We start from the raw sequence: 13,574 nt of genomic DNA, 5'->3' as shown, positions 1-13,574 counted from the left end.
TGATCGAACTCATTTACCGATACGTGACGTGGTGTGTCTGTAATTTATTCTTCCCTACATCATCACTCAATGCCTTACGCTACTGGATTACTTCACTAGGTGCTCTGTCGTGGCAGGCAATGCAAAAAAGGCACTGTGATACCTCAGTACCGGCAACTACCGCTCTGTTGTTCCCACTACCGGTACATACACTGAGGAGCCAACGAAAAGGGTAAACCTGTCTGATATCGTGTAGCGCTCCGGACCACACAGAAGTGCAGCAACATGACGTGGCATGGACTCGACTTATGTCTGAAATAGTGCTGAAGAGAACTGACACCATGAATCATGCAGGACTATCCATAAATCGTTAAGAGTAGGAGGGGGGTGGAGATCACTTCTGAACAGCACGTTGCAATGATCCAAAATGTGCTCAATAACGTTCACGTGTGAGGAGTTTGGTGGCCAGCGGAAGTTTTTAAACGGAGGAGAATGTTCCTGGATCCACTCTGTAGCAAATATGGACGTGTGGGGTGTCGCAGTGTCCTCCTGGAATTTCCCGAGTCTATCGGAACACGCAGTGGACATGAATCGGTAGCGGTGATCAGACAGGATGCTGACGTACGTGTCACCTGTCAGAATAGTATCTAGACGTATCATAGCTCCTATATCACTCCAAATGCACACGCCCCACACCTTTACAGAGCCTCCATCAGCTTGAACAATCCCCTGCTGGCTTGCAGGGTCCGCGGAATCATGAGGTTTTCTCCATACCCGTAAACGTATCCGCTCGATAGAATATGAAACGAGAATCGTCCAACCAGACAACAGGTTTCCAATCATCAACAGTCCAATGTCGGTGTTGGCGAGCCCAGACGAGGCGTAAAGCTTTGCTTCGTGCTGTCATCAAGAGTCCATTTCGATGATGTTTCTTTGAACGGTACGCACGCTGACACTTGTTGATGGCCCAGCATCGAAATCTGCAGCAATTTGCGGAAGAGTTCCACTTCTGTCACGCTGAACGATTCTCTTCATTTGTCGTTGTTTCCGTTCTTGCAGGATCTTTTTCCAACCGCAGCGATGCCGGAGATTTGATGTTTTACCTGATTCCTGATATTCACGGTACGTTCGTGAAATGGTCGTACTGGAAAATCCCCACTTCATCGCTACCTCGGAGACCCTTTGTCCCATCGCTCGTGCTCGGACTGTAACACCACGTTCAAACTCAGTTAAATCTTGATAACCTGCCATTGTAACAGCAGTACCCGATCTAACAGCTGCGCAAGACACTTGTTGTCTTGTATAGGCGTTACCGACAGCAGCTCCATATTTGCCTGTTCACACATCTCTGTATTTCAACACACTTGCCAATAGAATACGTGCGGGAACAGCTCGGACACATACTGTGATCCATTGCCAGTGTCCAGGACGTGATGGAGCAGTGACAGCAGTCATGGGCCAGCTTGCTTCAGGAGAGGATTCGACAGCTTTGTGGCACCTTCCCCAACCTAATCAATACTTGCATCCAGGTCAGAGGGGTTGCAACGCCACATCGATAAGGGGTCTCAAACTGCCAAGGTCTTGGTAAATTTGACCCCATTTCGTAATCACTCCATTTCCTACTCCCCTTCTCGGTGGTCTAATTTTTTGTCTCGCGTTATTTAATATACATCGTAGATCACTCGCTTCAAGTACTTAAGAGAAACCATTCAACACATATGAAGGCAATCTCCAGCGCAGTAGGAATATTCAAACTGCAAAAGGAATACGTACTGACATGGAATCACTAGAGCAAAACTACGACGCAACAACACGCTTGTTTTACAAGAATTGTTGTAAGCGGCAGAAATCACAGTAATTACTGAAATGACAAAAATTAATGATATCGAGAAACAAGAAAGAAAAGTTCTTAGAAAAATATGCGCCGCTGTTCTCAGGCGGATTATGGGTCAAACGATCTACAAAGAAATTCTACAAAATCACAGAAAATGTTGCAGACACGTTAAGAAAAGTTACGGACAGTTCTATGGACAACTTTTAATGCAAGAATTGAAGACGAATTGGATAAAATAAACATAAGAAGAGCTGGAACGATTGAAAATCTGAGATGAAGACATTAAAAGAAAAAAATAATAAAAAGTAAAATAAAAAATAAAAAACAGATAAAAATTCACAACTAAAATTAGACACAAGAATGAACAAGTTTCAAAAATTGCTTGAGCTGTGAGAAGACGTGTGATGACACATACCTCCAAAACCGTACCAAGCGTCCGTGGAATCGGTGCTACACAGAACCGTTGCTGCATTGCACTCAAACGGTGGACCAACAAACTGTCAAGTCCAGAATGAGATTTTCACTCTGCAGCGGAGTGTGGGCTGATATGAAACTTCCTATCTATCTATCTATATCCGAATCCCGCTCCAGCTACTGCCGGGTCTGGGTGTTGACGAGTCCTCTCCATTTGGCTCGGTCCTCCCACCACTTTTCTTCCTCCACTTCTGCCAGGTCACACCTCTCCTTTCTACAGATATTCTCACTCTAATTTTCCACCGTGTTCTTGGGCGCCCTCTAGGTCTTTTCCCATTCATCTTTAGTTCTTCCATAATTTTGGGGAGTCTCTGCCCGTGCACCCTCTTAACATGCCCGTACCATCTTAATCTCTTTCTTTCAATTTCTTCTCTTACGAATGCCCTCAACGGTCTAACGCCATACTACGAAGCCAACTGCCTACGCCCGAACGCAGCAAAAACATTATCCTGCCTATTTCATCTTCGAAACCGAGATGCCAAACATAACCTAAACATCACGTGGAACAACCAACGGATTGCGTTCAGCAGCACTCCTTGTTATTTAGGCGTCACCCTTGATCGCACACTTACTTACAGACATCATGTAGACAAGGTCAGGGGCAAACTATCAACAAGAAACAACCTTCTGAGTAAGCTCATCTCCACAAAATGGGGTGCCGACCCACATACTTTACGTACGTCGGCACTTGCACTCTGCTACTCGGTTGCTGAATACGCTGCCCCAGTTTGGGAAAGATCAGCGCATGCGAAACGAGTGGATCCTCTGCTGAACGATGCCTGTCGCGTAATCACGGGATGCCTAAGACCCACCCCGGTTAGCCAACTTTATTTGCTTAGTGGCATAGCTCCATCCAACATCAGACGAGCTATAGCAAGCGAAGCAGAGCGCCTCAAGCAGCTGCGCGACCAGCGCCATCCTCTCTTCGGACAAAACCCTCCACACACACGTCTAAAATCAAGACGGAGTTTCCTCACCTCAGTTCAACCAATCGAAACCTCAAAACAAAAGGCCAGATTGTCAAAATGCCTACGGGAGACCAGGCACCTCTAATCTCACCCAACGAACAATTGGCCTCTGGAAATGAACTAAAATGGCCATTATGGAGAACCCTCAACCGCCTACGAACTGGGGTGGGCAGATGCAACGTAAACATGCGTAAATGGGGATACCGAGACGGGACGGACACGTGCCAGTGCGGACAGACCCAAACAATGGACCACCTCCTGGAATGCAGCAACATGGGGGAAGTGTGCAGGAAAGAAGATCTGGCAAACGCTACGGCAGTGGCAGTTAAATGCGCTGAATTTTGGCGCGACGTGATATGATATATATACTATGTTTGTCTTTATATTGTAAAGTGACTCCCCATTTTGGGTTTGTTTTACTTATACATATGTGTATTGTATTTGTATTTGTGTGTATATGTAATATGTGGGTTGTCTATGGCTTGGACACGATTAAATAAATAAAATTTCTTCTCTCATACTTTCTTGTTTAAGGTCCTTTCTAATCTCTACATTCCTTACTCTGTCCATTTTTGTTTTTCCCTTAACTGCTCTGAGAAATTTCATTTCCCCTGCTTGCAGTCGGCTCCAGTCCTTTTCTGCCATTGTCCATGTTTCTCCACCATAGGTGACAATAGGGATGTAATAATTCTTATAAATAAGGTGTTTTGCTCTCTCTGAAACCTCAGTATTCCAAATCAGGTGTTTTATTGTTTGGTAGAAATTACCTCCCCTCAGTAACCTCCTATTAACTCCGTTAGTTATTCTTCAATCCCTAGATATTTCACTCCCTAAATAAGTGAAACTTTCTACCACTTTGAGGGGTTCTCCAGTCAAGGTAATATTTCCGTTGATCCCTTTCTCTCTTCCAAATACCATTACTTCACTCTTATATTTATTTATTTTTAATCCATACCTTTTCATTATTTCCTTCCACGCGTCAGGATGTAACTGTACATCTACCTCTTTATCACCCCATATTACCATATCATCTGCAAAAATCATCTTTTTGTCTTTTTCTTTTACTATATCTTTAATTGCCCTATTCATTCCCTCCATCACAACATTAAAAAGTGCAGGAGATAGAATACTTCCTCGCTTAAGACCTTTTCTTATTTCGAAGTATTCAGAGTTCCCCAATGGTGTTCTAATTCTACAATTGTATCCTCTGCAGCGGAGTGTTCGCTGATATGAAACTTCCTGGCAGATTAAAATTGTGTGCCGGACCGAGACTCGAACTCGGGACCTTTGCCTTTCGCGGGCAAGTGCTCTACCACTGAGCTACCCAAGCACCAACTTTACAGAAGCTCTCCTGCGAACCTTGCAGAACTAGCACTCCTGAAAGAAAGGATATTGCGGAGACATGGCTTAGCCACAGAATTGGTGATGTTTCCAGAATGAGATTTTCACTCTGCAGCGGAGTGTGCGTTGATATGAAACTTCCTGGCAGATTAAAACTGTGTGCCAGACCGAGACTCGAACTCGGGACCTGAGTTCGAGTGTCGGTCCGGTATACAGTTTCAATCTGCCAGGAAGTTTCAAGCTGTCAAGTACCTGTGGTTCTTTACTGCATTGCTCTGTCTGCGTGTGGGGAGACAATATCGGCAGTTTTCAGACTTACATCGATGTCCGCCACTGGTCTCGAAACGGAAAGCTGTACTCTACGAGGTAGCAAAGACGCCTTCATTCCACGGATGTCAGGTCTTTCGAAGTTTGGCTCCCATCCCTTCGGCGCCCTCTGGTTCAACATAATTTGAGAGGTGCGGTACAAAGGATTAGGGCTTCCCGTGAGACGGGACGAGCATCAGGTCCCGCGCCGGCTGTCCCGCGGGGATGGTTTCCAGTGAGCGAGGCCAGCCCGTCGTCTGAGTAGCACATCCGTGGGAGCTCGTCCAACGGCGGCGGGCAGACGTCGGGGGCATGCGGGCCCGCTAATTGGCCGAGGCACACGTCACCCGACACGTTCTCCTCCGTGGGAAGGCCACGTGAGGCGAAGCGCTGAATTCATAAGCACAACCCGCCACCACCACTCATGACAGTGTCGTATGTATCTAAGAACACTGAAGCCACGGCCCACTGACAAAGTAATGAAACTTGTTGTAGCTCGGATTCACAATCATAAATTTTTTTTTGAAAGACATCATCTTTACGCCAGTGACTGTTCTAAGTTTTTATTACACTATTGCAGTTTCGGCCTTAGGCCGTTATCAAGTGCTGGTATTATGGCTTTAAGCCATGTCAACGTAATGTAAGCTGACACGTTTGTAAGCCGTTGCCAATACTTTTAAATACACTGTGTAACAACGATATGAGTGTATTTAACAGTATTGACCACTACAAACAAATGTGTCAGCTCACATTACGTTGACATGGCTTAAAGCCATAATAACAGCGTCGGCCGGAGTTGCCGAGTGGTTCTTGGCGCTACAGTCTGGAGCCGCGCGACCGCTACGGTCGCAGGTTCGAATCTTGCCTCGGGCATGGATGTGTGTTATGTTTTTAGTTTAGTTAGGGTTAAGTAGTTCTAAGTTCTAGGTGAGTGATGACCACAGCAGTTAAGTCCTTGATAATGGCCTAAGGTCGAAATTGCAATAGTGTGATAAAAACTTATAACGGTCACTGGAGTAAAGATGATGTCCTTCAAAAAAAGTAATGAAGGATTAGAGCTTACTATTTATCAGGCTCAGTCTCCTAGCTTCTACAACTTTCCTCAGTTATTGCAAGCAACAGTCAGTCCACTGACTTCTTGCGACCTGGCACGGTCTCCAGTGTGTCTGTCTTATTCTCAGCATAACAGTTACACCGAACATCCTCAACTATTCGATACTGATTTCTCTGCCTTCAGCTACAGTCTTTGCTCTTGCTGGCTCCCTTCAGAACCATCAAAATTATTTCTTAACAATTGCCTTAAAAATGTCATATCATCCCTCCTTCAATTTAGTGTTTCCAACATATGGCTTACCTCGCTGATTCTGGCGAGCACCACATTGTTCCTTATCAGTTCACTTAATATTTGATATCCTCCTAAAGCACCCCATTTCAAACACTTCGATTCGCTTTCTTTCGGTTTTCCGGCAGTGCGTGCTTCACATTCACACAACGCTGTGTTCTCCACTTAATTTCCTAGAAATTTCTTCCTAAAATTAAGCAGCGTTAAAGATCATCTATATAATAGGAAACAGCGTATGTATAATGTTTGTGTTAGCCATTTACTGTTATACATTCATGTACCTGCTTGTACAAATTAATTTAATTTTTCTCTCGGTTAGTACTCGTACCGAAAATATTGAAGGTGGAAGGACGAACAGTCCTTATGGTTTCACTTGATGCATTTCTCAGGCAATATTAGTCGTATTATTTGTTTTGTAGGTGCATTGTGAAGAAATCCCTATAGATATGGACAATCTCAGAAAAACTGAGCATAACACATATTTCTCAATGCCGTATTTTTATGAAGTTAAAATCTTCTGGGTTATTAGGCAGCGTCATGTGTCTAATAACACAGAAGATTTTAACTTCAGTGACAACGGCCACGAATGCCTGCAGACTTGACTATATTTTTACGTTCATTCCCCAGATACTTACTGAAGCTATAATCGAAGATATGAAAGAAGTGAGACAACAATACAACTGTTCATTTACATATTAACACAGTATTTATCGTAGACAAGTAAACAGAAATAAATTGCACAAATAACTGACAGTGAGAGGAAGCCAAGAGTCTTTGCACTCAAAAATTGCATTGTTGACCTATACTCACAATATTACCGAATTTAAGACATACAGTACTATCACATAGCAATTAAAGTATGTAACCTTATGATGAAGCTATACTATATCTGACTCTACTGGGAAATTCGACTACGGAATCGAAAAAAATCGACAGGCTCTCAAATTGTCCTTTATTACTAAATGAACATTTTATTGGTTGCTTGTAAGTTACTGAAAACGCAGGCTTCTGTATAATGGAAGTTACCTGGACCTAAGTAACTGTTTTCAATTATTCTTTGTAGATTGCTCTTAATCTTGGTATATGTTCTGTGATTTGAGCTGTTGCTGAAAATGGCTTCACTACTTACAGCAAAAATAACAACTGTACTGGGGGTTAATTCTTGCGACAGATTTCTTTATTAAGTTCCTTAATCCACTCCGCAAAGCATTTGTGTTACACGCTTTTACATTTGCAAAGTTTCAATTTCACTTCAAAATGAATGTCAGAACACCTTATGGCGCGACAATATGGCATGAAAGTAATAAAATGAACCGCAAGTTGCGCTTTCAGTTTTGTCTGACAAATAATCATTCGTACGCGCCTTTCGGCACTTCTGTGATATCCCCTCCCCAATTGAATTTATTATCAATTTGTGATCCCGAGCATTTAACTCTATCGACCTCTTCTACCCGCAGTGAGTATTGTGAGTCTTCTCAAAAATTAATGGCAGTGAAATAGCTACAAATCTTTAATTAATATCCATGACAGTTCAATGACAGTCATTTATTAAACGGCAGTTAACTTTCTTTTAATCACGATATTTGAATCATTTGTAAAGGAAATCAAATTAGTGCCTGTCAATGTCAGTAGAGCACAAAAGAAGAAGAAACAGCCTTAAGAGAGAGCCTTGTATTGTATCAGATATATTAATTCCTGCTCGGATGTTGACTGATGACATGGACATTTCGTATTAAATTACTTTGTTTCCAGTTAGAAAAATGAAATGAACCATTTTGCAAGATTGTTTATAACGCTATAATATTTAATTTGCTTAAAGGTATGTTATGACGCACGTTGTCACAACAGTAGCTTATAATTTCATACGCGATGAAACAAGTCCATTCTCACGGAACTGGTATACAGCCTAATCAATAATTTTATAACATTAAAAATCAAAACTTTTACTTTGATGTTAACTTTGCTGTTATACAATGAAAAGCTAAAGAAACTGTTACATGTGCCTAATATCGTGCAGGGCCCCCGCGATTACGCAGAAGTTCCGCAACTCCACGTAGCATGGACTCCACCAATTTCTGAAGTGGTGCTGGAAAAAACTGACACCATGAATCCTGCCGGGCTGTCCATAAATCCGTAAGAGTACGAGGGGCTGGAGATCTCGTTAATGTCTAGGGAGTTTGGTGGCCAGCGGAAGTGTGTAAACTCAGAGGAGTGTTCCTGGAGACGCTCTGTAACAATTCTGTACGTGTGGGGTGTAGCATTGCCTTGCTGGAATTGCCCAAGTAAGTCGGATCGAGCAATGGACATGAATGGATGCAGATGATCAGACAGGATGCTTACGTACGTGTCACGTGTCAGAGTCGTATCTAGACGTATCAGGGGTCCAATATCATGCCTGCTCCACACGCCCCACCCCATTGAAGAGCCTCCACCAGCTTGGACATTCCCCTGCTGACAAGCGGGGTCCATGGATTCATGAGATTGTCTCTATACCCGTACACGTCCATCCGATTTATATAATCTGAAAATAGATTCGTCCTACCAGGCAACATGTTTCCAGTCATCAACAGCCCAATGTCGGTGTAGACGGACCCAGGGAGGCGTAAAGCTTTGTGTCGTGCAGTCATCAAGGTACACGAGTGGGCCCTCGCCTCCGAAAGCCCATATCGATAGTGTTTCGTTGAATGGTTCGCATGCTGACAAATGTTGATGGCTCAACACTACTTGCGAAAGGGTTGCGCTTCTGTCACGTTGAATGATTCTCTTCAGTCGTCGTTGGTCCCGTGCTTCCAGGATCTTTTTCCAGCCGCAACAGTGTCGCAGATTTGATGTGTTACCGGACTCCTGATATTCACGATACACTCGTGAAATGATCGTACGGAAAAATCCCAACTTCATCGATACCTCGGAGATGTTTCCCATCGCTCGTGCGCCGCCAATAACACCACGTTCAAACTGTGTTAAATCATGATAACCTGTCATTGTAGCAGCAGTAACCCATCTAACTGTGCCAGATACTTGTTATCTTATACAGTCGCCGACCGCAGCGCCTTCTTCTGCCTGTTTAAGTATCTCTCTATTTGAATACACATGCCTATACCAGTTTCTTTGGAGCTTAAATGTAGTTTTAACTAACTACTTTTACAAATTAAATGACATTTTCATCAGATTTCTTAATCTGAACGTGGGGCTTATGATACTTCACTCAGTCGCGATATGCTCCAATGATAAATGACTCGTTGCATAAATAATGCGAGTTGAGCGAATTGTTATACCATTGTCGCACTATCATTGGATACTTTTTGAGCGTTCGCAGTTCACTAATCAGGTGACTCATACTATTTAACTGTCCTAAATTCGAAATAAAGGTAAATTACGATAAAGGGTAAATCAGATAGCAATATCCGCAGAGACGTGAATGGAGTGTTACATTCCTGCCGACGGCGAAGTCACCTTGAACTACCGAAAGGCGAGAACTGGCGGCGATTCGAAATACTTATCATCAAGTGTCGACATTTTCGCTATCGAACGCCTGTAGAGCTTTCAACAGCCTAATCTAGCAGCCGTCGCTTGATAAAGAACGTGCCTTAACACTTCCGGACTCTGCTGAAGAAGGTGATTGATCGTTTCCGGCCGGATTAGAGTTTCGCACGACCCATTTAAGCACACGTTGCCGACAGCATTAAAAACGCAAAGCTCTGACAAATTCTAGCAGGTCACGCAGATTTTAGGAACACGATAGTTCTGTAAAATACGAAAGAATATCTTTTATTCTATATATCACGGTTTTGGTCAACGCTTATACTGAAACTTCTGATGTTAATTGTTTTCATTTTCTGAACCAAAATTTGGGTTAGCCAATATATTGGTAATGTTCGTCTGCATAACAGTAAAAATATTTTCACATTATAAATTTCGGTTGGCACTCAACGACTAAATTGAGCTGCATGAAAATTTTGTATCTACAGTTGTGCAACAAACGAGCGAGACCCTCGCCTTTTTGTTATGCTGATCCGCACGGCATAACAGGCAAGGCGACGAAGTGCTACCAACATACTATGAGCAGGCGTGAAATTGATAAACTATCCGAACTTTACTATGAAATGAATACCCTTAGCTGCATACAGGCGTTGATATAAGTCAACGGGGACAGTTGAAAACGTGTGCCCCAACCGGGTCTCGAACCTGGGATCTTCTGCTCACATGGCAGGCGCTCTGTCCTTTTTTTTGTTTTTTTTTGTTTTGTTCCATATAGTTCATTGCGTTTGGTCTGGGCGGACGTCATAAGACGTCCGTTCAAGTTGATTGTTGATTCCTTGACTCAGTATTTTTGTTTTTTTTGTTTTTTTTTTGTTTTTTTTATATTACTATTATTATTACAGAGAGCCCGCAGCCCTCTGACCGAACACGCTGAGTTACCATGCCTGCAAATAGTGAATGAGACATGTCCGAAAGAACAGATACCATCTTCATTTATGTATAGTTAAGGCTCACCGGCCATGTGACCGTCTTCTTCTGTGCAGATGCGCAAACAGTGCCCGAACTCTTACGGGAATCGGCAGTAAAACAGCGAGTATTGAGTGTAATGGGCAAGGGCACTATGAATATAGCGCGGGACAATAAGTTGTGAATGTGAGTCTCACGGAAGGCGTGCCAGAGATAAGTCCCTGCAGTCGCAATAGCCTCTGTGTTCTTTGTGGCTCAGATGGATAGAGCGTCTGCCACGTAAGTAGGAGATCCCGGGCTCGAGTCCCGGTCGGGGCACACATTTTCAACTGTCCCCGTTGACTTATATTAACGCCTGTATGCAGCTAAGTGTATTCATTTCATTGTAATTTCATTCCAACGAGGTGCATGGTCACCGATGGTATCTGTTCTTTCGAACATGTCCGAAACAACAGATACCCGCTTCATATGTGTATCCGAACTTTTTGTCACACTGTTTTCAATCATGTGTGCATATTAAATGCTGATTAGTGTGTTAAACACAACTCATAAATCCAAGATATAAGTGAAAGAAGAAGCGCTAATTAGTATGAACTGTACTAATAAAAATGAATTTCATCCTATCCAGATAACATAAATATTTTAGTAAGACTAAGTACCCCAGGTCGTTACGAATTAGCAAAATATGATGCTCATTCGGCCGCGAAACGATCTGTGTCAACGTTCAGACGAGTCATACTGCATTATCGTTGCTGACCTACCATGAAAGTGTGGAAATTTTAGCAATGTGTGAAGATTCATAACGAAATTTAGTTAAAAATCATTCAGTGCCACACTTACGTCAGTTCAATTATTGACAGAATCGGAAAAAGTAGGCAGTAACAAGTATGAAATTCTACAACATTTTCATACTTACATCCACAGGGCGCCGGTACAGAATAAAGGCATCAATAAAACGTATTGGGGACGCGAGAATTCCTTAAAATTTCTTTACTGATAGTCTATCTGCCTCCATCAAGATTAGAACCGAAAACAAAGCAAACCTCCTTTGCAGTAGCAAACACCTTACACTACGCTAGCAGACAAACCAGGAAAACAGACATGAATAAGCCGGCAATTCGCAATGAAAATGCCAAAATGATCTGCAGTTTCCGTTGCACAGAGCTTTCTGGACTCAAAACCATGAATTTTCTAGCTTTATGTCACCGCTTATGTGACCATCATTCGGGATGTTTATCGAAAGAACAAAATACTGTTATTAGCGAGTAAATTTAGTATCTTGCCGGATCGGATTAGCCGTGCGTTCAACAGCGTCATATCGCGGACCGTGCGGCTACTTGCGGCGTCAGTTACAACCCTTCGCCGGGCATGGGTGTGTGTTAGGTTAGGTGTGTTTAAGTAGTTCTAGGTCTAGGGGACTGATTACCTAAGCACTTTGGTCGAATAGTTCTTATAGCTATTTTTTGACCTTTTGCGTAAATTTTCTTTAGATAAACGGCCGTATCTTAAGATTGCGTTGACATAGAAGCTCACTTTTTTACACCACCAAGGGACAGTATACCGCAGGAAGTGCGATACATTTCCGCTTATTATGTCTACCCGTACTCGAGGTAAACGGGTTTTAAGGGTTGGATAGACAGACAGACGGTCAAGGAAGTGAGACCAGTAGGGTTCCATTTTTACCGATTTAGGTGACGAAATCCTAACAACGAAAATAGCTACGACAGTTACTGAAGATGAGGGCCGAATAAATAATTCTCCCTACTCTTTATTCGAAATGTTCTAGTTGCAGTCGATACATCAGCATATTACTCGTAGCTACCCTTTCGATCCTATTCACGTTTACAGGAATGCAAATAAAATCCATTTGCCTATGCACGTGGTAATTCAGATCCCAGTATTAATGTCACTGCATTTTATAAGTGCGGAAATTCCCATAGCTAGCTCAAGCAACACTTCGGCTAATGAACGTTTTCTGGCTGTGGCAAGTGTAATGGAGAATTCTAAACATTGTAGAATACGTTTGGCAGCTATGTAGCCTTTTATTTCCTGGGGTGGTGCAGAATTAAACCACTAAATTTACTCGCTAATAACAGTATTTTGTTATTTCGATAAACATCCCGAATGATTGTCACATAATCGGTGACATAAAGGTAGAAAATTCATGTTTTGTGTCCAGAAAGCTCTATACAACAGAAACTGCAGAACATTTTGCCATTTTCATTGCGAAATTGCCGGCTTATTCATGTCTGGGGTAATAATAGAGGGCTATTTTCATGGTTAGTCTGCTAGCGTAGTGAAAGGTGTTTGCTACTGCAAGGGGGGTCTGGTTTGTTTTCGGTTCTAATCTTGATGAGGCAGATAGACTATTAGTAGAATAATTTTAAGAAATTCTCGCGCCCCCAATACGTTTTATTGCGGCCTTTATTCTGTACCGGCGCCCTGTGGATGTAAATATGAAAATGTTGTAGAATTTCATATTTGTTACTGACTGCTATTTCCGCTTCTGTCAATAAGTGAACTGACTTAAGTGTGGCACTGAATGATTTTTAACTAAATTTCGCTAAGAATCTTCACGCATTGCTAAATTTGCACACTTTCATCATAGGTCAGCAACGGTAATCCAGTATGACTCGTCTGAACGTTGACACAGACGGTTTCGCGGCCGAATGGGCACAATATTTTGCTAATTCATAACGATGTGGGGTACTTTGTCTTACTAAAATAGTTATGTTATCTGGATAAGCTGAAATTCATTTTTATTAGTACAGTTCATACTAATTAGCGTTTCTTCTTTCACTTATATCTTCTATTTATGTGTTGTGTTTAACACACTAATCAACATTAATATAGTCTTACACATGATTGAAAACAGTGTGACAAA

The sequence above is a fragment of the Schistocerca serialis genome, chromosome 1, assembly GCF_023864345.2.
Source record: "Schistocerca serialis cubense isolate TAMUIC-IGC-003099 chromosome 1, iqSchSeri2.2, whole genome shotgun sequence".
Lineage (NCBI taxonomy): Eukaryota > Metazoa > Arthropoda > Insecta > Orthoptera > Acrididae > Schistocerca > Schistocerca serialis.
This window is presented reverse-complemented; position numbering follows the sequence as displayed.